This window comes from Staurois parvus, unplaced genomic scaffold, assembly GCF_062004578.1.
Source record: "Staurois parvus isolate SC_StPar_1 unplaced genomic scaffold, SC_StPar_1.0 ptg000124l, whole genome shotgun sequence".
NCBI lineage: Eukaryota > Metazoa > Chordata > Amphibia > Anura > Ranidae > Staurois > Staurois parvus.
In genome coordinates this window covers 561,193-588,783 of record NW_028317920.1, presented here as the reverse complement: position 1 = coordinate 588,783, position 27,591 = coordinate 561,193, and the positions used below count along the sequence as shown (strand labels likewise).

At 41.7% G+C, this 27,591-nt stretch overlaps 1 protein-coding gene across 10 annotated transcripts in view; it reads left to right on the top strand.

The window, feature by feature from the left end:
- Nucleotides 1–27,591, top strand: part of LOC149467065 (uncharacterized) — a 53,609-nt gene that overhangs the window by 4,457 nt on the left and 21,561 nt on the right. For 8 of the 10 annotated variants that reach the window (XR_016312023.1, XR_016312027.1, XR_016312022.1 and 5 more), the window contains exon 2: nucleotides 25,111–25,220. The gene's annotated coding sequence lies outside the window, so the exon portion shown is untranslated. The other 2 variants (XR_016312024.1, XR_016312021.1) reach the window with 2 other exon arrangements.

The window sequence follows — 27,591 nt, the reverse complement described above, 5'->3', positions numbered from 1 at the left end:
ATGTGCTGATGAAGGGAAAGACCATTGCCTAGTCACAGGATATGAGTGTGTACGATCGCACAGAGCGACGACTTTAAAAAGTGCTAGCAGAACGACGAAGGTCGTTCGATTGTCACATGGTGATCTCTTGCACTTTGCAAGTGGTCGCTTTGTCTACTGTAGCAACTGGTAAAGATGGAGATGTGCTGGTGAAGGGAAAGACCATTGCCTATTTACAGGATACAAATGTGTATTATTGTACAGGTAGACGTCTTTAAAAAGTGCTAGCAAAACATGGCAGATCGTCTATTTGTCGCATGGTGAACTCTTGCACTTTATAGTGGTCAGTCCGTCTACTGTAAAGGGGGATATCACTGGCTATTCAAAGGATATGAATGTGTGAGATTATACAGGCCGATATCTTTAAAAAGTGCTAGCAGAATGGCGAGGATTGTTCAAGTACCACATGGTGAACACGCTTCACAGCAATCAGTATGTCTACTTTAACAAATGGTAAAGAGGGAGATGTCATGCTGATGTTCAGGGGGAGACCACTGCCTAGTCACAGGATATGAATGTGTATGATTGTACAGGGCGACATCTTTAAATAGAATGGCGAGGATTGTGATCGCTTGCACTTCACAGTGGTTGGTTGGGAGATGTCGCACTGATGTTCAGGGGGAGATCGTTGCCTGTGCACAGGGCGAAGTCTTATAAGTGCTAGTGGAATGACAAGGATGGGTCCCATGGTGATCTCTTGCGCTTTACAGTGGTCAGTTTATCTGTAATGACTGGTAAGAAGGCAGAAGTTCTGCTGATGTTGGGGGGTGAATAATTGATCAAATAGGAATGCGTACGATCATACAGAGTGACTTCCTTAAAATATCAGGCACGATCAGATTGGCAGGGGAGTCAATTGTCACATGGTGATGGCTTGCACTTTAATTGTCACATGGTTATCTCTTGTGCTTTACGGTGGTTGGTTTGATTGCTGTAAGGACTGGTAAGAAGGCAGGCGTCATACTGATGTTCAAGGAAAAGTCATTGCCTACAGTCGTACAGGGCAACCTCTTTAAAATGTGCTAGCAAGCACGATCAGAATGGCGAGGGTGGCTCGATTGTTGCATGGTGATCTCTTGCATTTTACAGCAGTTGCCATCACTTGCACTTTAAAGCAGTCAGTTTACAGCAGTCAGTTCATTTGCTGTAACAAACAAGAGGCAGACGTCATGAGGATGTTCCAGTGAGGTGGTAAAATTATTGCCCATTCATGGGATATGGAGGTGTACAATCTTATAGGACAAGTTTTTAAAAAGTTTCTAGCAGAATGGCAAGAATGGGTCGATTGTGGTGATCCCTTGCACTTTGCTGTGGTTGGTTTGTTTGCTGCAAGGACTGGTAAAGAGGTAGACATCGTGCTGATATTTGGGGGGGAGGGCGATCATTGCCCATTATAAAGGTGTACTCAGGGCAACATTTTTATAATGTGCTAGAAGAATGGCATAGATGGCTCAATTGTTGCATGCTGATCGCTTGTACTTTACAGTGGTCAGTTTGTTTACTGTAATGCCTAAGAGACAGACATCATTCTGATGTTACAGCAATGTGGTAAAACCATTGCCCATTCACGTGATATTAAGGTGCACAATCATAAAGGGAAACATCTTTGAAACACGCTAACAGAATGGAAGGATGGCTTAATTGTCGCATGGTGATCGATTGAGCTTTACAGCAGTCTGTTCATCTACTGTAACAGTAAAGAGGCAGACACCGTGCTGAAGTTTGGAGAAGATCATTGGATATGATTGCATGCGATTGTACATGACGACGTTAAAATGTGCTTGCAAAATGGCGGGGATGGGACAATTGTTGCATGGTGATCGCTTGTACTTGGTGGTCTGTCTACTGTAAAAACTAAGAGACAGGCATCATGCTGATGTTCCAACGAGGCAGGAGAATCCTTGCTTTTTCATGGGAAAGGTGTACAGTTATACAGAGCAACGTCTTTAAAAGATGGAAGCAGGCATGATCAGAATGGTAAGGGTGGCTCAGTTGTCATATGGTGATTTCTTGCGTCTTATGGTGATCGGTTCGTCTACTTTAATGACTAAGAGTGAGATGCTTATGCATCGTGCTGATGTTCCAGTGAGGCAGAATTGTTGGTCGATGACTGTTCACGGGATATGAATATGTAAGATCATAGAGAGCAATATCTTTGAACCGTGCTAGCAGGCAGAATCGGAATAGCGACAATGGCTTGATCGGCACATGGTGATTGCTTGTGCTTTTAAAGCAATTTGGTTCACAATATTTGTAAAATTGTCCGGTCTGAAAACTCTTTTGGGGTGCATTCACACCTGAGCAGTGCGACTTTCAGACGTATTATTTTTGTTAGCATTTTCATGTTTTTTTGCACGTATGCAAGATTTGTGCATTTTCAGGCATTCCTTTTGAAGTCTTTAGGGCCAAAAGTGCCTGATTCAGAATCAAAAGTAGCATCAGGCTTCAAGCTAAAGGCACCTGAGTGAAGTAAATGGGATTTTGGATGTTGAGCCTACAAATGGTGCTACAAAACACTTATGTTTTATTGGGGCCTCAGTCGTCTTTGACTAAACAGGTACAGTTACCCACAGCGAATGAACATTTCTGTTCAGTTGCCAGTGGGGCAGGGAATTAAGGAGTAAAGTTGCCTCAAAAGTCAGACAGCAGTTAGCTCATTTATTGTGGCAAATGGCTAAAAAAGAAGATGTTTTGCTGATGTTCCAGTGAGGTGGGATTGTCGTTCACAAGATACAAATGACCATACAGAGTGATGTCTTTGAAACATGCTAGCAGGCACCATTGGAAAGGTGACGATGGCTGAATTATCGCATGGTAATTTCTTGCATTTTACACCTGTTGTTTCTTCCACTCTAATGACTGAGAGGCAGATATCCTGCAGATTCTCCAGTGAGGCGGGATTGTCAGCAGACTGTCATTCATGGACATGAACGCGTATGATCATTCAGAGCGGCATTTTTGAAATGTGCTAGCAGGCACAATTGGAATGGCAAAGATGACTTGATTTTAGAGCGATGATTGCTTGTACTTTTAAGTATTTTTGTTCAGATCTTCTTGGCTTTGGGCATAAAATTATCCTGTCTGGAAAGTCTGAGTGCAGGGGTCATCTGACCGCAAGGAGCAATCAGAACACACTGATGGCCAATTATTTTTAAGCGCACCAATTAGAAATCTGTGACCAGCCACTTTTTTTTTACCCTGATAAGTTGGTACTAGAGGGGTCTGCTGCTCACCTGGCACTTTATTCTCCTTAACCTGGCTATAGACAGCTATTTTTTTTTCCAATTCAGGCAGGGGGCTGAATAATAGAAAACAAAGATTCCTCCATCCACACAAAGGATGTAGCTGGAGGAATCCCCCCATTGAGACTTTGAATTCTGACAACGGGACCCGCCGCTATCAAAATACACTGATCAGAGGTTGCAGCTGCTGATTGAAAAACATTTTCCAGCATGCCCCTTTAACAGAAGTAGATCAAACAATCAACTTCTGTTGTGCAGGAACACCCACACACCCATCTGCTGAACTGACCATGTTCCGATCAATGCATGGCCAGCTTAAGACTACACAGGAACAGTTTGCCAATGGCGAATTACCTTTCGTATTTTGTTATCCATCAGATTGTCCAAACATGTAACTTGTATGATCAGCTTTATAACACCCCTGCAAGACTTGAATGGTTCTCACTCCTTGTATGACTAGGCTGTGTAGACTGGCTGTTTATGGAGAGCTGTCAGGACAGCACAGTGGCTGGGTGGTTAGCACCTCCACTTAGCAGCACTACGGTCGTTGGTTTGAATGCCAAACACGGCACCACCTGCCTGTAGTTTGCATGTTCTCACTGTGCTTGCCTGGGTTTCCTCCCACACTCCAAAGACATGCTGGTAGTTTAACCACTTGCCCTCCAAAGGATTTACCTCCTTTCCTAATCAGGCCATTTTTTGCGATATGGCGCTGCTTTATTCTAACTGACAATTGTGCAGTCATGCAACGCTGTACATAAATGAAAATTATGTTGTTTTTTTCCCCACAAATAGAGCTTTCTTTCAGTGGTATTTGATCATCTCTGCATTTTTTATTTTTTGCGCTATAAACAAATCATATAAAACATATCCAATAAAAAAAAATTAAAAATCAAATGTCTTCATAAATTTAGGTCAAAATGTATTATGCTACATGTTTTTGCTAAAAACAAAATCCCAATAATTGTATATTAATTGGTTTGCGTGAAAGCTACAGTGTCTACAAATGGCGGTATACATAATGGAATTTCTTTTTATATATATATATATATATATACTAGTAGCGGCAGCAATCAGCGACTTATAGTGGGACTGAGGCAGGGATACCGACACTGGGTGGGAACTAACTGCCACTGACATCCTCAATGACTCTAATACAGTGATCAGTGCTAACATAAAGCACTGACACTTTACTAATGGCACTGGACAGGAAGGGTAAGGGCGATCAAAGGGTTAACTGTGTGCTGTGTGTGTTTTACATTGTGTGCTGTTTTACTTGGGAGACATGCTGCTTTGTATCTCTGCTGTGCAGAGAGATACAAAGCAACATGTCGATGCTGACAGGAGAAACACCTGTGTTGTTTACACACAGTTCTCTCCCGTGTCCGCTTTGCCAACGATCACCGAGTGCCGCCAATAGCAGCGTGGGTAGGGCGGTTTGCGCGCGCCCCCCTACTTGGAAATGCAAATCACGTATATATACTGTGCCGCCCTGTAGCAGTACTTCTGCTACGGGGCGGATGGCAAGTTGTTAATTGGCTCCTGTCTAATTGGTCCTAGTATGTATGAATCTGAGTTGGGGAGCTTAGATCGTACGCTCCTTGAGGGTTAGGGACTGATGTGAATGTACAATATATAAAATAATGGCGCTAAATAAGTGCCTGTAATAAATAAATGTCTTGCTAAGAAAGGATGCACCTCTAGATTATTGAAAGAATGAGAGCGATTGGATAAGTCCAGTAAGACCTATAACATTTCTGATTTATTTATCTGATTTTTGCATGCACTTTCATATATCTCATTTTACAGCCTTGATGAGAAGGGTGAGTTACTGAAATGTGTGTTGGCTTTTTACCTTTTTATATTGTTTAATTAAAAAAAAGCTATTTATCAAATTGTTGTGACGCTCTCATTTTTCCAATATTTTACATACATTTTACAGGGACCAGTAGAACACTGATTAGTCTCAATGGACCTTTAGTGCGGTTACAATGCTTTCTGGCTAGCACAAGCCATGAATGTTGACACTGGAGGACTTCTGGGTCTCTAGTACTGAGATGAGTTCATACAAGAATGGATTGGTAACAAATTGTCATATCAGTTTGTGTATGGATTGCCTCCAGCATTTCAATATGTTGGTTACCTGCTCTGAAAAAGTTCAGGGGAACTGAAGTCTCAGAAAGTGGTGCAAAGCATCAGGTTGTGTATGCTGTCTTGTGTGCATTTTTTGTCCCTTGAATAATTTGAAGTGTCATTAATCATAAATTGTTTGGTGCTTTATAGATGTGTTTGTCAATTTTTTTTTTTTTTTGAAGAATCGAAAGCCCTGGTCTAATTCAGGTTGGTCAAGCAGCCTGAATAGCAGATGGTGGCGACTACAACTCCCAGCAAATGGGAGTTTTCAGGCAAATGCAACCAGCCTTCAGCTCCAAAACCTACTACAGTGCTTTGAAAAAGTATTCATAACCCTTGAAATTTTCCACATTTTGTCATGTTACCACCAAAAACGTAAATGTATGTTATTGGGATTTTATGTGATAGACCAACAAAAAGTGGCACATAATTGGGAAGTGGAAGGAAAATGATAAATGGTTTTCCAAATTTTTTACAAATGAATATATGAAAAGTGGCAGCATTTGTATTCAGCCCGTCAATACTTTGTAGAACCACCTTTCACTGCAATTACAGCTGCAAGTCTTTTTGGGGATGTCTCTACCAGCTTTGCACATCTAGAGAGAGACATTTTTGCCCATTCATCTTTGCAGAATCGCTCAAGCTCTGTCAGATTGGATGGAGAGCGTCTCTGAACAGCAATCTTGCGACAGATTCTCCATTGGATTTTGGTCTGAGCTTTGACTGGGCCATTCTAACACATGAATATGCTTTGATCTAAACCATTTAATTGTAGCTCTGGCTGTATGTTTTGGGTCGTTGTCCTGCTGGAAGGTGAACCTCCGCCCCAGTCTCAAGTCTTTTGCAGACTCTAACAGGTTTTCTTCTAAGATTGCCCTGTATTTGGCTCCATCCATCTTCCCATCAACTCTGACCAGCTTACCTGTCCTTGCTGAAGAAAAGCATCCCCACAACATGACGCTGCCACCACCATGTTTCACGGTGGGGATGGTGTGTTCAGGATGATGTGCAGTGTTAGTTTTCCGTCAAACATAGCAATTTTGCTTTTAGGCCAAAAAGTTACATTTTGGTCTCATCTAACCAGAACACCTTCTTTCACATGTTTGCTGTGCCCCCCACATGGCTTCCTGCAAACTGCTAACAGGACTTCTTATGGCTTTCTTTTAACAATGGCTTTCTTCTTGCCACTCTTCCATAAAGGCCAGATTTGTGGAGTGCAAGACTAATAGTTGTCCTGTGGACAGATTCTCCCACTTGAGCTGTGGATCTCTGCAGCTCCTCCAGAGTGACCATGGGCCTCTTGGCTGCTACTCTGATTAATGCTCTCCTTGCTCGGCTTGTCAGTTTAAATGGATGGCCATGTCTTGGCAGGTTTGCAGTTGTGCCATACTCTTTCCATTTTCGAACGATGGATTGAAGAATGCTCCATGAGATGTTCAAAGCTTAGGATATTTTTTTTCTAACCTAACCCTACTTTAAACTTCTCCACAACTTTATCCCTGACCTGTCTGGTGTGTTCCTTGGGCTTCATGATGTTGTTTATTCACTATTGTTCTCTAACAAACCTCTAAGGGCTTCACAAAACAGCTGTATTTATACTAAGATTAAATTACACACTGGTGGACTCTATTTAGGTGACTTCTGAAGGCAATTGGTTCCACTAGATTTTAGTTGGGGGTATTGGCATAAAGGGGGCTGAATGTAAATGCATGCCACACTTTTCAGATATTTTATTTGTAGAAAATTTTGAAAACCATTTATCCTTCCACTTCACAATTATGTGCCACTTTGTGTTGGTGTATCACATAAAATCCCAATAAAATACATTTTACGTTTTTGGTTGTAACATGACAAAATGTGGAAAATTTCAAGAGGTATGAATACTTTTTCAAGGCACTGTAAATGTGAATGTGACCTTCCACCAATAATTTTTGCAGACACCTTGAAGTGATCTGCAATGTTGAAAGTAGATTGCCCTGATCCATTCCATTGTTGTTACAATTAAATTGCCTGAAAATTGATGTGTGTGTGGTCAGGAATTGGGGGATTTAGATATTAGTTTTAATAGCCATTCCACTTAAAAATATAACCATTTTTGTTACACATAGAGCCTGCTAGGCTCTGTCCTCTTAATAATGAAAATATAACAGGCAGTGGAAACCTCTCATAATGTGCACAGCAGGTGTGCGGACCTAGGGATTTAGAGCAGAGACCTTACCAGATTCTACAAGAGATATAAGATATTGTTGGATGATTAATCCTCCAGTATTTACCAAATGTTGCCCCTAAGTTCACACTTGAGCGTTTTTCAGTGCGGTTTCCAGTTTGTAGAAATGCACTACCGTCATTTTGAGCCGGTGCATTTTTTTTTTTTAAGGTGCAGGGACTTTTTTCCCACAGCAGATTGTATTTTTTTGTGCAACAGACATCAAATGAACACACCAAAAACACAAGTGTTCCAATTTTGATGCGTTTTTGGGGATCTTTTTGCCAATAGGAAAGTATTGACTTTGATTCCACTTTGATGTGATGGGTGGGACTTTGATGCAACTTTTTTTTTTTTTGCTGATAGGAAAGTATGACAGTTCTGTTCATGTTGTGTAACTTTGATGTGACTTTACACTCTCTGGCACTCAAGTCACACCAAGGTGACATTAAAAATGAGTGTTCCAAAACACTCCGGAAAAACAAATCAATTGTAACATACAGAGGTGTGAACCTAGCCTGAAAGATTACTGTTGTGCAGATTCATACTTTAAGTGTTAGAGGTTCTAGAGCAGGGGTTTCCAAACTTTCTAAATGAAAGGCCAGTTTACGACTTTAGGAGGGCCGCACTGTGGCCAGCGGGTGTGGACAATGTCTTGGTGTCATTAGGAGTTAACAGTACCCCAATCGTTGGTGTCGTGGGAGGAATAGTGCCCCATCATCGATGTCAGTGGGAGGGATAGTGACCCATCATTGTTGTCTGTAGGAGGAAAAGTGCACCGTCGTTGTTGTCCGTGGGAGGAAAAGTGCACCGTCGTTGGTGTCCGTGGGAGGAAAAGTGCACCGCCCTTGGTGTCCGTGGGAGGAAAAGTGCACCGCCCTTGGTGTCCGTGGGAGGAAAAGTGCACTGCCCTTGGTGTACGTGAGAGGAAAAGTGCACTGCCCTTGGTGTCCGTGGGAGGAAAAGTACACCGCCCTTGGTGTCTGTGGGAGGAAAAGTGTACCGCCCTTGGTGTCAGTGTCAGTAGGAAGAATTGTGCCCTGTCATTGATGTCAGTGGGAGGAATAGTGTCCTGTCGTTGGTGTCAGTGGGAGGAATAGTGTCCCGTCGTTGGTGTCAGTGGGAGGAATAGTGTACCGTCGTTGGTGTCAGTGGGAGGAATAGTGCCCCGTCGTTGGTGTCAGTGGGAGGAATAGTGCCCCGTTGTTGGTGTCCATAGGAGGAATAGTGCCCCATCATTGGTTTCCATGAGAGGAATAGTGCCTCATTTTTGGAGTCAGGGGCAGGTACTTTGTCCCACTGTTGCTGACTGTGGGGGGAATAATGGTTCAAGGACCGGATGAAAGCAGGTAAAGGGTCACATTTGTCTCCAGGGCCACAATTTGGAGACCATTGTTCTAGAGCCTCAAGGTTTTTTACCTTAATGCATTTTATGCAATAAGGTAAAAAACCTGTGTAAAAGAATGCCCCCCTTATACTTACCTTAGCCCCATCGCAATCCAGCACTGTGCATGAGAGCTATGGCTTTCCTGGCTTTGTCCCTCTTTACTGGGCAGATCGATAGCAGCAGTTTCAATCAACTCTGTCCCACTGTCTGTGTCAACCCAACAGTGGGACTCAGGGCCTACACAAATGCCCCCATGGGAATCGATTTTCTATTGAGGGCACCAACAAGAGAGGAGGAGACGAGTGCTGGGGGGGGGGGACCTGAGAAGAGAAGGATCGGGGCTGCTTTATGCAATTCTATTGCACAGAGCAGGGAAGTATAGACATGTTTGTTTTAAAATTTCCTTTACAACCACTTTAAATGTTGGCTAGGGATTAAGTGTTCAACAGGGAGAATACGTTAAGAGCTGACTTTAAGGATTAGGTTAAAATGTGGGTAAATGTTGGGGAGTTCAGGCAGGGGCTGTTTTAAGCTGCATTCACACTTGACCGATTTGTAGCTTGAAGCTCCAAAAATGCTCAAACTTTAAAAATCAATTGTTCTCTATTGTGCCTGTTCACACCTGATCCTGTGAACAAGCACCATAGACAACAATTGATTTTTTAAGTTTGAGCCTCTTTGGAGCTTCAAGCCAGAAATCACTCAAGTGTGAATGCAACCGCAGTGTTAGGGGCACTGTGTTCCAGATGAACAGTTTGGTTAACTGCAGGCTGGGAGGTGGAAGCGGGAAATCTAATCATGTGACTGTTGTGATTGGCAGTCACAGTGATCACATAGTTGAAAAACTCCCATTCGCACGTATGCATCGGGAGTGTTCCGGTACTCACTCGTTACTGTGCCGGGAGTGAGCTTTCAGCACAGTAAAATGTTTCCCTAGGGCTGCATATATGCAGCCACTCAGCATTAAAGCCCACCCGCTGAGAGGCTGCAGATATGTGCCAGGTAGGCGGGAAGTGGTTAAGTGCTGTTGCCATAGGCAATCCCTATGCATAAATCTGTAGAAAACAGGTCTCACTGCTCTCTTGTATGTTTAGCCTATGTATAAGATACAAAAGAAAATCTCACAAGGGCACTCCCGGCTTCATCCATTTTTCTTTACTTAACCTGAAAACAGAATATTTTTTAAAAACAACCAAAATTCATCAGGCTAAGGCAATCTGTTGCTTTGAGAAAGCATGCAAATAGCAAGGTCATTGACCATATGAATTTTAACAGTTTTCAAGATATATTGTTTTTTTCTATGGTTAAATTAAAGAAGAGTGGGTGATGCTGAGACTGCTCTTGTGAGATTTTGTTTGTACCGTCACAGATGTTCCAAGCACCAAAAGCCCCTAATGTACCACCTGTGGGGATTGTAGTTCCTTAAGAAGTCCATGTCTAAGGCTTCCCAAAAATGAGCAGGTTTATTTCTTTTACCTGTCCATATCTTCATATCTTCTTTTCATGGAAAGACTGGGACCCTCTACAGTGGTAGCAACACACAGCAGTGCTTTCATGGAAGAATGAGGGATTGTTCACCTTTGGCCAATATTTTTAATAATATTGGCCTGGAACGAAATGTAGACATTAAATGTATAATGGGCCTTTACTTTGGTGGTCGGTGGAGAAGTGACCCCTGACATTAGTAATTAATGGAGTGCTTCTTTACATAGGTTACCAGTGCAAGAAGTGCCCCTATATCAGTGGTCAATGTGAGAAGGACCCCCATACACTGGTGGTCACTGTAGTGCCCCCTTACTTGGAAGGTCAGACAGGAGTTCACTCTGCCCCCTGCTCAGGGAACCCCTAGCACCCTCTAAAAGACCATGGGGTTCCACTGAACCCTAGCTAAGAAAGGCTGCTCTACATTCACATTATGTAAAACATTAGTTTTTCAGGGGGCGTTCAGCAGCAAAAAAGTGGGGAATGATTGGCAGATCGATCACTCTCTGGTTTATAATTATACCCCTCCATCCCTGTATGATGACAGCTCCCGACCTGTGAGATGTTCATAATTGTTCTTTAAAAGTTCCTTGAAGTGATGGTTATGGACTAGGGATAAATTTAACTACAACTGCCCGCTGTTCTACAACTTCTTGCATCACATAAATATCACTAAAGCTAGGAAGTTTTGTTTTTAACCTGGTTTCTAAACAGCACTGATTGACATATCTGCTCTGAGATGTTCTGCAGCAACCTTAGAGTATTAGATGTGACTTCTCTGAAATCATTAAACTCTCACAAAGGCAGCTGCTCCTTACCGATCGACCTGCTGGCATTAGATGTTGTATTTTTTAGAGCAGTTTTGCTTTACACATATAGCGTCACCCTCTTTTAATTCCATTAACTCTGGCTATGAGGGTTGCATCAGTGCTCGAGGTGATGCTTTTGGCTTGAACTCTCACAAATCTAACTTGTGGGTCTGGCCTGCAAGAGAGGAGGGGGTCACTAGAGAAGAGACGGCGGTGACACTCCTAGGAAGCCCCCTCCCTTTCGTTCTCTGCTTTTTTTTTTTGTTTTTTTTTAACTCCATTCCCCCTCTTCTTTCAAGTCTTCAATAAAAGAAGAGCAGAGTTCGCAAGGTGAAAGTTCATCCACAGGACAACACCCATTTCCCCCCTCTCTGGGTCCTTCCAAGAGAGGCAGCTGAAGCCCAAGGGAGTCCCTGGCCATCCCTTTGCTGCTGCTAGAGGGGACCCCCTGGCCCCTCATCATACGTGTTTCCCTTCTATTCTCTCTGCATTATATAGACTTGCTTCTCATTTTTTTAAATGATTAACCCTTTAAACACAGTTGGCTGGACAGTATCTTAAAGCAATGCAAAAAGGTCTGTATCACAGACAGGACCCATGTGTATTATGAGAGGTATGCCAGCTATGTGTTGTCCAATAAATATTAAAGAACTGCAAAGACCATTGGGAGAGATTTATTTATTTATTTCAGGTACTTATATAGCACCATCAATTTGCGCAGCACTTTACATATATATTGTACATTCACATCAAGGGATGTACAATCTAAGGTACTAAAACTGGTGCACTCAGAATCCGGTGCAGTTCTGTATGGTAGCCAATCAGCTTCTAACTTCAACCTGTTCAATTAAGCTTTCACAAATAGCTTATATGTCTATATATATTAATATTTATAAGTCCTGTCGCCTGTGACTCCAGTCTTCACTTTCTTTAAAGCTAAACATTTTTGGGTATGTTGGATGCCTGCACCCTCCCTTCTGTCCCACCTGCCAGCCACTACATCGCTAATGAAAAAAAAATTGATATGTAAAAATTTAAAGGCATCAAATTAGAAAAAAAAAATACAACAACAAACTCTTGTTCCAATAACTGATTCTCTTCCAGAGCACTTTTTTTCACACCTTAAATTTGAAATTACTTAACCCCCCAAACATTATATATTTTCTGAAAGCAGGAGGCCTATAGAATACAAAAATGGTAGTTGCAGTTTTTATGTTGCATGATAATTGCTAAACTGTTTATCAAATCTATATTTTCAGTGAAAATTTACATTAAAATTAATTTCACAGCACACAAACAATATAATCCACAATTTTTCTGTGCAAAATAAAAGATGAGCTCATGATGAGTAAATATATACCAAGTGCCCCAAAACCACATGCACCTGCAAAACAGCAGAACTTTACAATACCCAAATTTATCAATAGGCAAAGCTGCAATTACGTTTTACAGCTCACCATTCTAGAGTTAATCATAATTGAAGGACCTACAATTATTTCTCTCACTCCAGCATGCACAGAAGCATCCAATGTTTAAATTTGCATGTGTGTGTGCAGGACAATATGGATATTTAAACATTTTTGGGTTATTTTTATTTTTTTCATTTTAACACTTTAGTTTTGTTTTTTTTTACTTTATTGGTATCACACTGGTGTCATTTCTGCCTTATGTGATAGCATTGGACACATAATAGGTACTCTTTATGGGAACATCAGCGGTCTATTATTAATGCCAAAGATCGCTCAGATCACTTTTACCTAATTCCCTGAACCTGCTGCGAAAGATAGAAACAAGCTTATGGCTGCCACTGCAGTGGTGAGCTTGTCTTGACCCTTTGAATGCCCTGGTATATTGCACATGCCAGAAGAGCTGAATGGGTTAACATTCTTTGTCTTTTTTTTTTTATATATAGAGTACTGTAATGCCTGTGATCCATGACTGATCACTTGTTCAAACCATGGCACCATGAATGTACCTGGAAATGTCAACCAGTAGTCACATGCAGTTGACATAAACAGGATATTTTTGTTTCGTTCAGTAAATGAAAAAGGAAGTCATGCACAAAAAATGCTAATAATTTCTGCAAAACATCTGTATTTTATTGTAGCGAACTGTATAGAATTGCATGGCACTGTACGGTAGTGCAACGCATCACGCTTTTGTACAGCACCATGAATGAAGTGTAGGTTTTGTACACTTCAAATAAAGTTTGTACAAATAAAGGAGCTAAGTGATGTGCTGAATCTGCCCCTCAACCTCAGCAGGCAACAAACAGCTACTGAAGCGGCAAAGCGCTCCAGCATCTCTCCATTGCTGTGCGAACTGAACCTTATACAGTGCAAACACATGCTCACAGTCTTGTACAGTCCATCAACCAGTAGAGGGAGACTGTACCAAAAGTACAATTTGGCTGAACACACACAGGCAGATGCAAACCTTCCATACAATCTTTGTACTCTAATGGTTATGTAGCAGCAAGGTTTTCCCCCACACTTCTGAATTTCCCCAAGCTATCGTGAGCTGGGACCCTTATGCCCACTGCCCACGCACACATCATGACACACAGAATTCTGTTCCTGGTAATGAGATCTGTCCCTGCCTATGACAGATACAATAACTTCCACACACTGACACTACTCTGTATGCAATCAGATTGGTCATCTCATTTGCTGTCAGACAACTGCCGCAGTAAAGAGAACATGTGGGGCAGACACATGATGCAATCATAAAATTGCCAGTGATTTACAAGTCTGTAGGCACTGATGATACAAAATAACTACACACAAAAGTATCTCTTTAGATTTGTGCATTCTTTAGAGCAATCAAAAACCAGCTTATTAGTTTTATATTTAATATCCCCATGCAGGCAGTGCATACAAAAAATACAGAACGTTATTAAAAAAGTTACAACGTGAGACATTCATAAACAAACATTTTGAAAATGAAAAGGAGAAAAAGTATTCCCCTGCTCCTAGGGTTGGATGGAAACCGCAGACCATAGTCCACATAGATGGGACCTCTTGCATATGACCAAGATTTGATTGCAGAGCTGCATTTTTATACCTTAAAGATCAAAATAAGTTGCTACCCACTTAGACTATTCAGTTGGATGGGTGGGGCTGGGTGCTGCATATTACCTAATTACCACAGGTAGGATTTTTGTAACCACTATCTTCAAGATTTCATAACTGGTCAGTTATTATTATTATTACTATACAGGATTTATATAGCGCCAACAGCGCTTTACCATATAAAGGGAGACAATACAGCAACGATACAGTACAATACAAGAGGGTTAGGAGGGCCTTGATCCTGGGAGTTTACAATCTAAGAGAATTATGGATCAGAAAGTAAGAGTAATGATTTTAGCTGTTGTTCTCCAATGTTTGAAAACCAAAACCCAATTCTTTACACTTAGTAGAATATTTTACCATGAAGATGACCCTTTTGATGTCTAGCATCCTATCTCTTCAGAGCCAAGCTTTTGCAGGAAGTTTTCTAATTGTGCAGTATAAGAGCTATGGATTAATACATTTTTCAGAATTTTGAATATTGAAATACACAGTCTTTTCTCAGAAGCTAGGTGAGAACTTTACACCTAGTTTGTGCTACTTCGGGACACAAACATATCGATTGGTGTCCAGTGAGGAACTCACAGGATCTAAACTTGAGGTGATTGTAGCCGTATTAGTGCACGTGCGACAGAAACAATTGAGTACTGACGTGATACTTTTTTTATGCACTAACATACACTTTTGAGGACAAGCTTTCGGGGTATGTCCCCTTCAAGGTCCTCCCCCTTTCAACATCTCTTCTAACATTCTGCTAAAACTTTGTGTATTAGTACTGCCTGGACCTTGAAGAAGGGGACATACCCTGAAAGCTTGTCCTCAAAATTGTATCTTAGTGCAAATAAAAAACTTCAGTACTCAATTGTTTCTGTCACAGGATCTAAACAAATCCATGCTGTGCTGGCTCAGTAATCACATTTGGCCTCTCCTTGACATAGTGTTAGAATACTCTGCATATTCCAAACTACCTCTGGACACTGCAGGGGAATTCATAACAAGGGTTGATGTTGGCAACACATTCATATGGCTATTGAAAACCTATTTTAACACTTCAAAATCTTATTTCTTCCTTCCCCTCCCTTTTTTTTCTCTATCCTTCTTCCTTTCCTTCTCCATTTAACTTTTTTTCATTCCTTCTTAGTTTTGCCCCATTACACTTCCTCTATACCTTCTTTCCTTCTCTCTTTATCGCCTTTCCTTTTCTTTCTTCCCTGCTTACCATCCTTCCTTTCATTTTCTACTTACATTCTTTTTTCTTTCCTCCTTACCTTTTCTGCTTTCCTTTGAACTTTACCTTCTTTCCTTTCTCATTACCTTACTATCATTTGTTCTTTCATTCCCTCCATATCTTTTCTTCACTCTTTAACCTCTTTTCTTCCATTTTTACCTGCCATCATTTACCTTTTTGTTTCCCTCCATACCTTCTTTCCTTACCTTCTCCCCTTTTATTCTTTTATTCCATCCATACCTTCTCTCCTTCCCTCGTTATCTTCTTTTCTTCACTTTTTACCTCCAATTATTTACTTATTTCCTTTCCTTCTCACTTTACACTACTTCCCTCCCTCTTTACCTTCTTCCTTTATTCTTTTCTTCCACCCTTTTCTTCGTATCTTCTCTTCTTACCTTTTGTCCTTTCATTCTTAACTTCTCGCTTTACTTTTTTCCTTCTCTTTTTACTTTATTTCCTGACCTCTTTACCTCTCTCTCTCTCTCTCTCTCTCTCTCTCTTTCTTTCTTTCTCTCTCTCTCTCTTTCTTTCTTTCTCTTTTCCTCTCACTTTCTTTCTCACACTTTATCTCTTTCTCTCTTTACTTCTCTTTCTCTCGTTTTTCAACCCTCTATCTAAGGCTCTTTCTCACTAGCGGACCAATTGGGCCTGCCTGTCCATTTTTCAAGCAGACCTGACCAGACGCTCCATTGCTCTCTTTGAAGCCGCAGATGTAAATGGACATGTGTCAGTTTATACCCGCCTACATCCGATCTGAGCCTGTCTGCTTAAAACAGAGGGATGGAGATCCATTCGCCATCTCTCTGGTGGATCGGATCGGATGACAGTCAGATGGAAATAAAATAGGTGTTCCATTTCTATCAGACAGCCCATAAAGGACAGTGGGCTGTGCCCATGTCCGCTCTTCATAGGCAGAGTGGACACTGACCTGTCATCCGCTTGCTCAGTGGGCAGATCCCCTTCTAAGCAAGAGGATCCACTGATAGTCCGCACTGTGTGAAAGGGGCCAAAAACTAGAAGGAGAAAACATTTAGATGAAATTAGGGTGTAGGAAATGGAGCATGTTTATACTGTTAAAAGGCTCCAATGTGTGGGGGGAGGGGGTGTAGACTAAATGTTGAGCTGCTCTGGGCTAATTTTTAAAGGTCTCTAAGCAGGTAATTTAATAAGCAGCTCTGGCTGCAATAGTCACCTCCCTTTCAGTGTTATTCCCCACAGCAATTTCTTTTAGCCGTAGATGTCCTTTTACAGTGGGGCAAAAAAGTATTTAGTCAGCCACCAATTGTGCAAGTTCTCCCACTTAAAAAGATGAGAGAGGCCTGTAATTGGCATCATAGGTAGACCTCAACTATGAGAGACAAAATGAGAAAAAAAAATCCAGACAATCACATTGGCTGATTTGGAAAGAATTTATTTGCAAATTATGGTGGAAAATAAGTATTTGGTCAATATCAAAAGTTCATGTCAATACTTTGTTATATATCCTTTGTTGGCAATGACAGAGGTCAAACGTTTCCTGTAAGTCTTCACAAGGTTGGCACACACTGTTGCTGGTATGTTGGCCCATTCCTCCATGCAGATCTCCTCTAGAGCAGTGATGTTTTGGGGCTGTCGCTGGGCAACACGGACTTTCAACTCCCTCCAAAGGTTTTCTATGGGGCTGAGATCTGGAGACTGGCTAGGCCACGCCAGGACCTTGAAATGCTTCTTACGAAGCAACTCCTTCGTTGCCCGGGCGGTATGTTTGGGATCATTGTCATGTTGGAAGACCCAGCCACGTTTCATCTTCAATGCCCTTGCTGATGGAAGGAGGTTTGCACTCAAAATCTCACGATACATTGCCCCAATCATTCTGTCCTGTACATGGATCAGTCATCCTGGTCCCTTTGTGGAGAAACAGACCCAAAGCATAATGTTGCCACCCCCATGCTTCACAGTAGGTATGGTGTTCTTTGGATGCAACTCAGCATTCTCTCTCCTCAAAACACAACGAGTTCTGTTTCTACCAAACAGTTCTATTTTGGTTTCATCTGACCATATGACATTCTCCCAATCCTCTTCTGGATCATCCAAATTCTCTCTACCAAACTTCAGATGGGCCTGGACATGTACTGGCTTAAGCAGGGGGACATGTCTGGCACTGCAGGATCTGAGTCCCTGGCGGCGTAGTGTGTTACTGATGGTAGCCTTTGTTACGTTGGTCCCAGCTCTCTGCAGGTCATTCACTAGGTCCCCCGTGTTTTCCTGGGATTTTTGCTCACCGTTCTTGTGATCATTTTGACCCCACGGGGTGAGATCTTGCGTGGAGCCCCAGATCGAGGGAGATTATCAGTGGTCTTGTATGTCTTCCATTTTCTAATTATTGCTCCCACAGTTGATTTGTTCACACCAAGCTGCTTGCCTATTGCAGATTCAGTCTTCCCAGCCTGGTGCAGGTCTACAATTTTGTTTCTGGTGGCCTTCGACAGCTCTTTGGTCTTCACCATAGTGGAGTTTGGAGTGTGACTGTTTGAGGTTGTGGACAGGTGTCTTTTATACTGATAACAAGTTCAAACAGGTGCCATTGATACAGGTAACGAGTGCAGGACAGAGGAGCCTCTTAAAGAAGAAGGTACAGGTCTGTGAGAGCCAGAAATCTTGCTTGTTTGTAGGTGACCAAATACTTATTTTCCACCATAATTTGCAAATAAATTCTTTCCAAATCAGCCAATGTGATGGTCTGGATTTGTTTTCTCATTTTGTCTCTCATAGTTGAGGTCTACCTATGATGCCAATTACAAGCCTCTCTCATCTTTCTAAGTGGGAGAACTTGCACAATTGGTGGCTGACTAAATACTTTTTTGCCCCACTGTATGTTGAATCATGCCCAGCATCTTTCAGTCCAGAAAACTGAGGACATACTGTGAGTGCAAGGTGTGACATCCTGCACTCACAGAGTAATGTCGAAGAGTGCCGAGTTGACATCACATCAGCGCCACTCTCTGCATCACTGCGGATTGCCCATCCCAGAGAAGAATAGCACCCTGCAGCATTACGTCACTAGCCTGAAGACTTTTGTAAAAGGTAATTATTTAATAAAAGTATAAAATACTACCTGGAGGAGTGCTGGGAGAGGGGAGCTCGGAGTTGGGCTGCTCCCCGAGCTGTGCGCAGTTTTTCAGTGGCTTCTGGGAGAGTACTTTCTAGCTACATTTTCTATAATTCTTTAAACATAACTATTCATATTGATAAACATTTGTTTCTTTTTGCAGAAGGATTATTATGCAATCTATTCTTCTGGCTAGGTGTAACATTCAGTTAACACAATTACAGTTTATAAAAATCTGCATTTCATTAGCATCATAAAAATACACCTCAGCACTGTAATTTTCCATCATTTATATTTTATACGTTGTGCAGTGATATTATCACTGTATACTGTTTGGAACTACTTCAGATTCTAAAGTAAGGGAAAATGCCACCTTTTACTCAAGACTTTCACTGGTCATTAAATATACATTATTCATACTAAAGGGTCATCCCACTCAAAAGCATTATGGTTGCCTTAGGTGAGACACTGTATGTGTTGTATGCTGCAAGAGAAGCTCTTGCCATAATTCTCATCTCTGATCCTGTCCACCTGGGAGATGTAGGGTGCCCCTGCCTGGCTTTATGTGTTTTGGCACCTGGTACATTCACCATCATAAAAATAAGTAAAAAATCCAGTAGGGACAGTGGGATCTCCTCATGACAGGCACAGCAGATGTGCAAACTCTGGAATCTGAATGTTGAGATTTCACCAATGGAACCCTCAGTCCCCAAGATATAAAGGACACTGTCAGGTACTTTACCAAAACAGAAAAAGGAATTTTGGGTGAGCTGGCTCCTTAAGTAAAATAAAAAATTATAAGTATAAAACACATGAAGTCGTATTAAACCCAAAAGCAAACATTTATTATATTGCAGCTTACAAGTTTTCAGATGTGATGGCTGCATTAGTTTCCTTTTTTAGGCTTTCTTCTATTTTCATCTGGTGATCCAGTCAGTAAGTCTGTTGTTTTTCAACAGAAAACGCTCTTGCAGTTACAGGGATGAGACAAGCCATTCAACACTGACAGGAGGGCTTAACGTGATCAGCTTTTATTTATGCAATTAAAACCTTTATCCCAAAAGAAATGAAAGTGCTATAACTACAGTGTGAGTTGTAGTTTGGCTTCAATTTGTTAGTGTATCTAAATCTGCTAGTACATCTAATGTTCCCATAACATTTTGTGTGCTAATTACAATTTTAACCTCTTGCTGACCACATAATGCATATGTGTGGCAGCAAGAAGGGTGGGCCTTAATACGTACACATGACACATATACGTCCAAAGTGACAGCCAAAGTTTCTGTGCTCACTGCACGCTCCCAGCACACTGACCAAGCTGTCACAGACAGCTCCCGGTTTGTGGTTATGATTTGGAGCTAGCAGAATGGGCTCCTGATAATGTGACCACTGTGGCCACTGTTTTTTTGCAACAAGGCAAAAGCAAGCAAAGGTTTCTGTAGGTTGTGAAGACTTATAGTTTTATAAATATGGAGATGCAAGAAGATATTAGAAGAAATCTCCCAAGGTTATGGGAACCCCTATTTTAGACAACTGTTGTTCCCATAAGAAGATTTCCCCTTACATCTATACCCTGTTCCAAATTATTATGCAAATTCTATTTAAGTGTCACAAAGATTAAATATTTTGTTTTTCAGTTTAACTCATGGATGGCATTGTGTGTCAGGGCTCTTTTGATCACTGAAAACAATCTCGGACACCTGTGATAATTAGATTGGCCAGTGAGCCTAATTTAAGGAAAAACTACTAAAGGAGGGTGTTCCACATTATTAAGCAGAGCACCATTTTCAAGCAATATGGGGAAGAAAAAGGATCTCTCTGCTGCCGAAAAGAGTGAAATAGTTCAATGCCTTGGACGAGGTATGAAAACATTAGACATTTCACGAAAACTTAAGCGTGATCATCGCACTATTAAGAGATTTGTGGCTGATTCAGAGCACAGACAGGTTAGTGCAGATAAAGGCACATTGAGGAAGATTTCTGCCAGATCCATGCATCGGATCAAGAGAGCAGCTGCTAAAATACCATTACATAGCAGCAAACAGATATTTGAAGCTGCTGGTGCCTCTGGAGTCTCACGGATATCAAGGTGTAGAGTCCTTCAGAGTCTTGCAGCTGTGCATAAACCTTCTATTCGGCCACCACTAACCAATGCTCACAAGCAGAAACGGCTGCATTGGACAGAAAAATACATGAAGACTAATTTTCAAACAGTCCTGTTCACTGATGAGTGCCGTGCAACCCTGGATGGTCCAGATGGATGGAGTAGTGGATGGTTGGTGGACAGCCACCCTGTTCCAACAAGGCTGCGACATCAGCAAGGCGGTGGTGGAGTCATGTTTTGGGCTGGAATCATGGGAACAGAGCTGGTCGGCCCCTTTAGGGTCCCTAAAGGTGTAAAGATGACCTCTGCAAAGTATGTGGAGTTTATGACTGACCACTTTCTTCCCTGGTACAGAAGGAAGAACTATGCTTTCCATAATAAAATCATCTTCATGCATGACGATGCACCATCTCATGCTGCAAAGAATACCTCTGCATCAATGGCTGCTATGGGGATAAAAGGAGAGAAAGTCATGGTGTGGCCTCTATCCTCCCCTGACCTCAATCCTATTGGGAACCTTTGGAGCATCCTCAAGCAAAAGATCTATGAGGGTGGGAGGCATTTAACGCATCCAAACAGCAGCTCTGGGAGGCTATTCTGACATCTTGCAAACAAATTCAAGCAGAAACTGTCCAAAAACTCACAAGTTCAATGGATGCAAGACTTGTGAAGCTGCTATCAAATAAGGGGTCCTATGTTACAATGTAACGTGACCTGTTAAAATGTTTAAAAAGTTAACGTTGTTAAAAGTTTGATTGAAATAGCTTTTGATTTCAGTAAATATGCTGCAAACACAACAAATTACAATTTTCAGTTCTTTACAACCTATAAAGTGTTTTGAAACTTACTGTGCGTAATAATTTGGAACAGTGCATTGTAAGTGTTTTATGTTTAAAAAAAATACTGTTATCATTAGGAGGTTTGTTCAATAAAATTTGAATTGTACTCTTAATAGTTGATAACATGAGAATTATGCTGACTGTTATTTACATCAATTATTTAGGTAAATGAGAAAAATATTATTTGCATAATAATTTGGAACAGGGTGTAGTTATGTGAAAAGCTCTAAATTGTTGAATGTCTCCTCATTTTGACAGAAACAATTGATTACTGTTCGCGATACTTTTTTTATTTGCACTAACATACAATTTTGAGGACAAGCTTTCGGGAAATGTCCCCTTCTTCAGGTATCTGTGTCTTCTGAAGAAGGGGACATTCCCCGAAAGCTTGTCCTTAAAATTGTATATTAGTGCAAATAAAAAAAGTATCACGGACAGTACTCAATTGTTTCTGTCGCAAATGCACTAATACGGCTACAATCACCTCAAGCTCCTCATTTTGACAGAGATGACCAGTATATATAGAGGGGCGAATCTCTCCAATGGGGACACACACACACACACAATAATACGTGCGGAAGTGTCTAACCCATCACCGCTCTATCCACAACTAAAAAAGGTTTTGCCTAAATATACACTTTAATAGTAAGGCATCATAATTACGTACATCATGAATGTGACCCCAACTTTTGTGTACAGCTATTAGGGAATCCCCTTTAAACATCTCACTGAGAAAAGTGCAGTCTACAAGAGCTCAAGCAGCAGGGGCTTGAATGGATATTTAAGAGGTGTGTTTAACCACTTGCCTACCGGGCACTTTTCCCCCCTTCCTGCCCAGGCCAATTTTCAGCTTTCAGTGCTATTGCACTTTGAATGACAATTGCGTGGTCATGCAACATTGTACCCATATGAAATTTTTATAATTTTTTTTCACACAAATAGAGCTTTCTTTTGGCGGTATGTACTCGCCACTGGGTGTTTTATTTTTTGCGCTATAAACAAAAAAGTGCAAAAATTCTGAAAAAAAAAGTTTTTCTTTGTTTCTATTATAAAATTTTGTAAACAGGTAATTTTTCTCCTTCACTGATGTGCGTTGATGAGGCTGCACTGATAGGCAGCACTGATAGGAGGAATTGATGATGCTGCACTGATAAGCGGCACTGCTGGGCAGCACTGATGGGTGGCACTTCTGGGCACAGGTGGACGGCACTGCTGGGCACTGATCATCAGTGCCGATCACTTCTCTGACAATTGCAGGCTATCGGCAGTACTTTCCTCACGCTGCATCAACATAAGGAAAGTGCAGCCGACAACTGGCAACTGTATTTACCCGGTGATCTGCTGTGTCATTGGACACAGCTGATCACGTGGTAAAAGGCCGCCGTGATTGGCCGTTTACTGTATCACTTGATCAGCTGTGTCCGTAGGACACAGCGATCACCGGCGGCTCTGGGTGCGTGCCGCTGGGGGCATGTTCTGGAATGACGTCCATGGTCATCGTCCCAGAACCAGACAACCGCGCTGTAGCTGTCCTTCGGCTATAGCACGGTAGGGAACTGGTTAAAAGCAATTAAAATTGAGTTCAAGCTAATCCAGTGGGTTTTCCTTCTGGACTGAACGGTGAGCCACTGAGTCCAGGAGTACTGTGAATCCAAAGTGCGGGACTGTGACTGCCTGGGCTCACATGAAGTGAGTTGGATGATGCCACCATTCAACCCAGAAAACTGGAAGCATCTAGCAGTGGATAAAAAGTACTGCGGGGAACAGCATTAATGAATTACTGTTCAAATTAAAAGCTGAGATTCAGGAAGGTACAAAAAGATTAGAATTCAATCCAGGTATTTATTAGATATCATTATTTCCGTTTTTATTTCAGGTGTGGACAATTTAGTGTGTTACATTTACATTGGGTCCCTACCCTCAAGTAGCGTACAATCCTAGCAGCTTAGTGGTTGAGACTCATGTCTTCCAGCACTGGGGCCCTCTGCTCAAATCCCAACCAGGACTCTGTCGGCATGAAGTTTGCATGACCTCCATGTACTTGTGTTGGTTTCCTCCCATACTCCAATTGCATGCTGGTAGGTTAACTGGCTCCTTTCTAATTTGGCTCTAGTATGTGTATGTATGTGTAGCACTACCTCTTAGCGGTTGCTAATGAATTGGGTCCCCCTATAGTCCTGCACAGCCAGGCATTCAGCATTCTCCACACAAGCTTATGTTCCAAGTCAAAAATCAATCCTTGAGCGTTTGTTTTGTTGTTTATTTAGGCAATTTAGAACTTGAATAGGGTACGGGAGGTATAGGATATCCAAGGGAACCGATAACTGAGGACAAGCTTCCTAGAACTATTCACAAGCTTCTCTTCTGCAACACATTCTCTGTTGGAGAGCTGGCTAGCGTTGTGCGCTGTTCCACCCCAGACCTTAGATGAAGCTCTCCTCTTCACCCAGCAATCTGGAGGTTTTCCTGAGCAGGGGATCTGGCTTCTGTTCCTTTAAATGGATAAACAGTCACTAGTAGGGGGCTAATCTTGTTTCCCTATCTGCCCAGGGGATGCAGGTGTACTCACTCTCCTATACTGCTTGCAGGTTGGCTGCTGCTACCAGGCCTATCAACTGGGCTGCTCCTTCCCTGCTATACAGGTGATCCTCACTCAGGGGGCCAGTTTTCATCCTCTCTAGCTCCAGGCTCTTAGGCAGGCCCGATCCCACTAGGTCTCCTGGTAGTCTCCTTCTTCCAGCCTCACATCTTCCTCTAACTCTCTACACCTCTCCCACCACACCTACTGAGCAGGCTCCATCACTTTTACGGGAGTCCCAGCCCCTTGCCAAGCCTTCTGTTGGGGATTGGCTGAGTTCCTTCAAGAGTGCATCCAGCCACTCCTCAGATCCACCCACTGCCTCTAAGGCCCTCCTCCAAAAGCCTCAAAGCAGGGGAAAATTCCAGAGGGGCTGAACTGCAGAGCCTCTCAGCCCTGACCACAATTTAACTCATCTGGCTATTGCACCTGAGCTGCTACTCCTGTCTAACCATTAAGATCTAGCTCCCCCTAGCTAAACTAGGAGGATGTTACATATGCATGAGATATGGATCTTGGATTCTAAGCTCCTTGGGGGCAAGGACTGTACTAAATGTATGTTAAGTGCTGTATAAATTGTCATCAGCTTGAGAAAGAGGTCTGGGCGACCTTGAAAAGCATAGCTCTGCCCCACTGGCATTCCGATGACATCACTTCCGGTCTGCTCTACATCTCACAGAAGCCCTCTGCCATCTTGTTGGTTTCCACTTCCTCATCTAAGCTGTCATCCAGCCTGACATCTGGACTTTCCAGGCTGCAAGTTTTAGGAAGAGGCTCCCCATTCCAGATGCATGATCCGACCGCTCACGTATTACATACAAAAAGTGCCATTTCTTTTTCTCATGTGAGTTGCCAATTTACTAGTGTTTCTCAATACAATAATGCTGTTCTCTTGGTCCTGCAGGTGTATCCATCCATCTAGTGTTTCTATCCTGGTCTGGAATTCCCTGTTGTTGTGAGACTGTCCATCGGAGGTCCTTACCATATGATGAGCCTGATTTTAACTATCGCAACGTGAGTTGTCATTTGTCTTTTCACCTGAATAAATACAGTACGTTAATATACTACACCCAGATTGCGCTCTGCTGTTTTTCTTATTGTATAAATACCTGTTATAAATAAATATATCTAAGGTCTCTATCCCACATGCATACATACTGGGGCCAATATGGACAGGATCTATTTAGACTACCTGTGTGTCTTTGGAGTGCAAGCATGAGAACATGCAAACGTGCTAACCACCAAACCCCAGTACTGCTGTAAATAAACCTAGGGAGCACTGTAAGCCAGACCCTAATATACTGTACAGTGCAGTCAGTCTAGTACTGGCATCTTACTGCCTAGAGGACAGACCAGAGTGATAACCTTACCAATGTGCTGACTCATTTTTTGATTTATTGTCAACTCTAAAACACAAGAGGGGAGTGGTGACCAATCTGCATTTAATAGCTAAGGTGGAGAAAAGTGAGGTCACCAACCTAGAGCCTAGCAGGGGTGCCATGATCAGAATAGTGGCTGAACATAATGGAAAATGTTCTGCAAGTTAGCTGTACGCCTTGATTCCAGCTTTAAGGCTTGGTTCAAACTGCTGCGACTTGAAAGTTGTGTAACTTTCAATTGCAACTTCAATGCGATTTTCACGTGATTTTGATGTTATGTGACTTTGGCTTGGTTAGAAACTCTGAAGTCAGATACTGACACTTCAAAGTCACACAGATTAGGACAATCCATGCACCAAAGATGCAGGAAAGTAGTTCAGGAACTTCTTTTTAAGCCACTGCAACTTGAGTCACATTGATTAAGATGGCACCCATTAAAATTAATATGTTTTGACTTTTTTTTTTTGGAAGTTGCATCAAGTCACACGATAAGTCGCATCACTGTGAACCAAGACAAAAAGAGAGAAACAGCCAGAATCTCTGTTTGAACTAAATGATAAATTCATCAAGAAGAGCAAATAGCTTTCATAATGGGTGGAGCTGAGAACTGTGCTGGGATTTCACGGCTAGAGTTCCCAGAAAATATACAAAGCCAGTGGGGTATTCATTAAAGGTGGACTGACCCTTTAATCACTCCAATTTTTTTTTTGTAGAAATGTTTATGGCCTTTTAATAGTGTCTTTCATTAGCATGAAAAGCAGTCATCCATCTTTAAACATGTATTTTTACCCAGCGTTCTGACCTCATGTATCTTGTCTACTCATAATTTTTTAAAATGTTTTTTTCTGCTATATTGAGTTATTTGTGGCTGTTAGATTTCTTTGTTGTTTGCGGCAAACACTTTTCTAAGAGAATGCTTAATGAAAATGTCATCAATCTACGGCAGCCGTTTGGCATATTTAAATGACTGTTCATTGATGCTCTGAAAGACGCGAGTGTCCATTTGGTATACATTAGCGAGGAATTTAACTGCAGACTGACATATTGTTCATTTTCAACACTGTCACGTTGTGTTCTTGCCGAGCACATTTTAATTTCTTGATCAGTAATCAGGCAGAAGTTTCTTTTCAGCATATTAAAGACTTATCTGTGGCTTTCTACAGAGGCCAAAAATACAAGGGCATGGCGCCATCTTGTGACACAATGTGGGATATCACTCCATCACTCTTTCCTAAAGTGTGGGATGGGGGCCATGGCAGGCTCACATGTTCACTCTGGATGGTGCAAAGCAGGTGTCAGTATTAAAGCAATATTAAACCTCAAAGCAAATATTTATTATATTGAAGCTTACCAATTCTTAGATGTGATGGCTGCATTAGTTTCCTTTTTTAGACTTTTTCTATTTTCATCTGGTGATCCAGCAAGTAAATCTGTTGTTTTTCAGTAAAAGCTCTCTTGTAGTTACAGGAATGAGAAAAACCATGTAACACTGACATGAGTTCTTACAATGATCAGCTTTTATTTATGTAAAATATTTGTCCCAAAAAGTAAAAAAAACTGTGTGTTGTAACTGATTAGAAAGTAATAGCTGGAGTTCAGCTTCAATTTTTTAGTGTATCTAAATCTAATAGTCCATCTAGCACTTCCCTCCCCTCAGACTAACAATGCTGCTGTCCAAAGGTGCCCGCTGTGCTCCTTCATCCAGAGTGATGGCACTCTAATACAGAAGGTGTGTTACTGACCAGATCACCAGGTTAAAACAGAGGGGAAAAAGTCTAAAAAAAAAAAAAAATGAATGCAGCCACCACATCTAACGACTGGTAAGCTGTAATATATTCCATTTTTTGTTTGGGGTTTATTACTGCTGTAAAAAAAAGAGGACAGATTCTATAAAAAAGGGCACGTCTGCTCCAAAGTTTAGATCTATGCCTGTGTGCAGAGGTGCAGTGTTATCATGTGTCAGTTTGTGTTTCCTTTTGTGAGTTGACATGCGTTATTGATACATG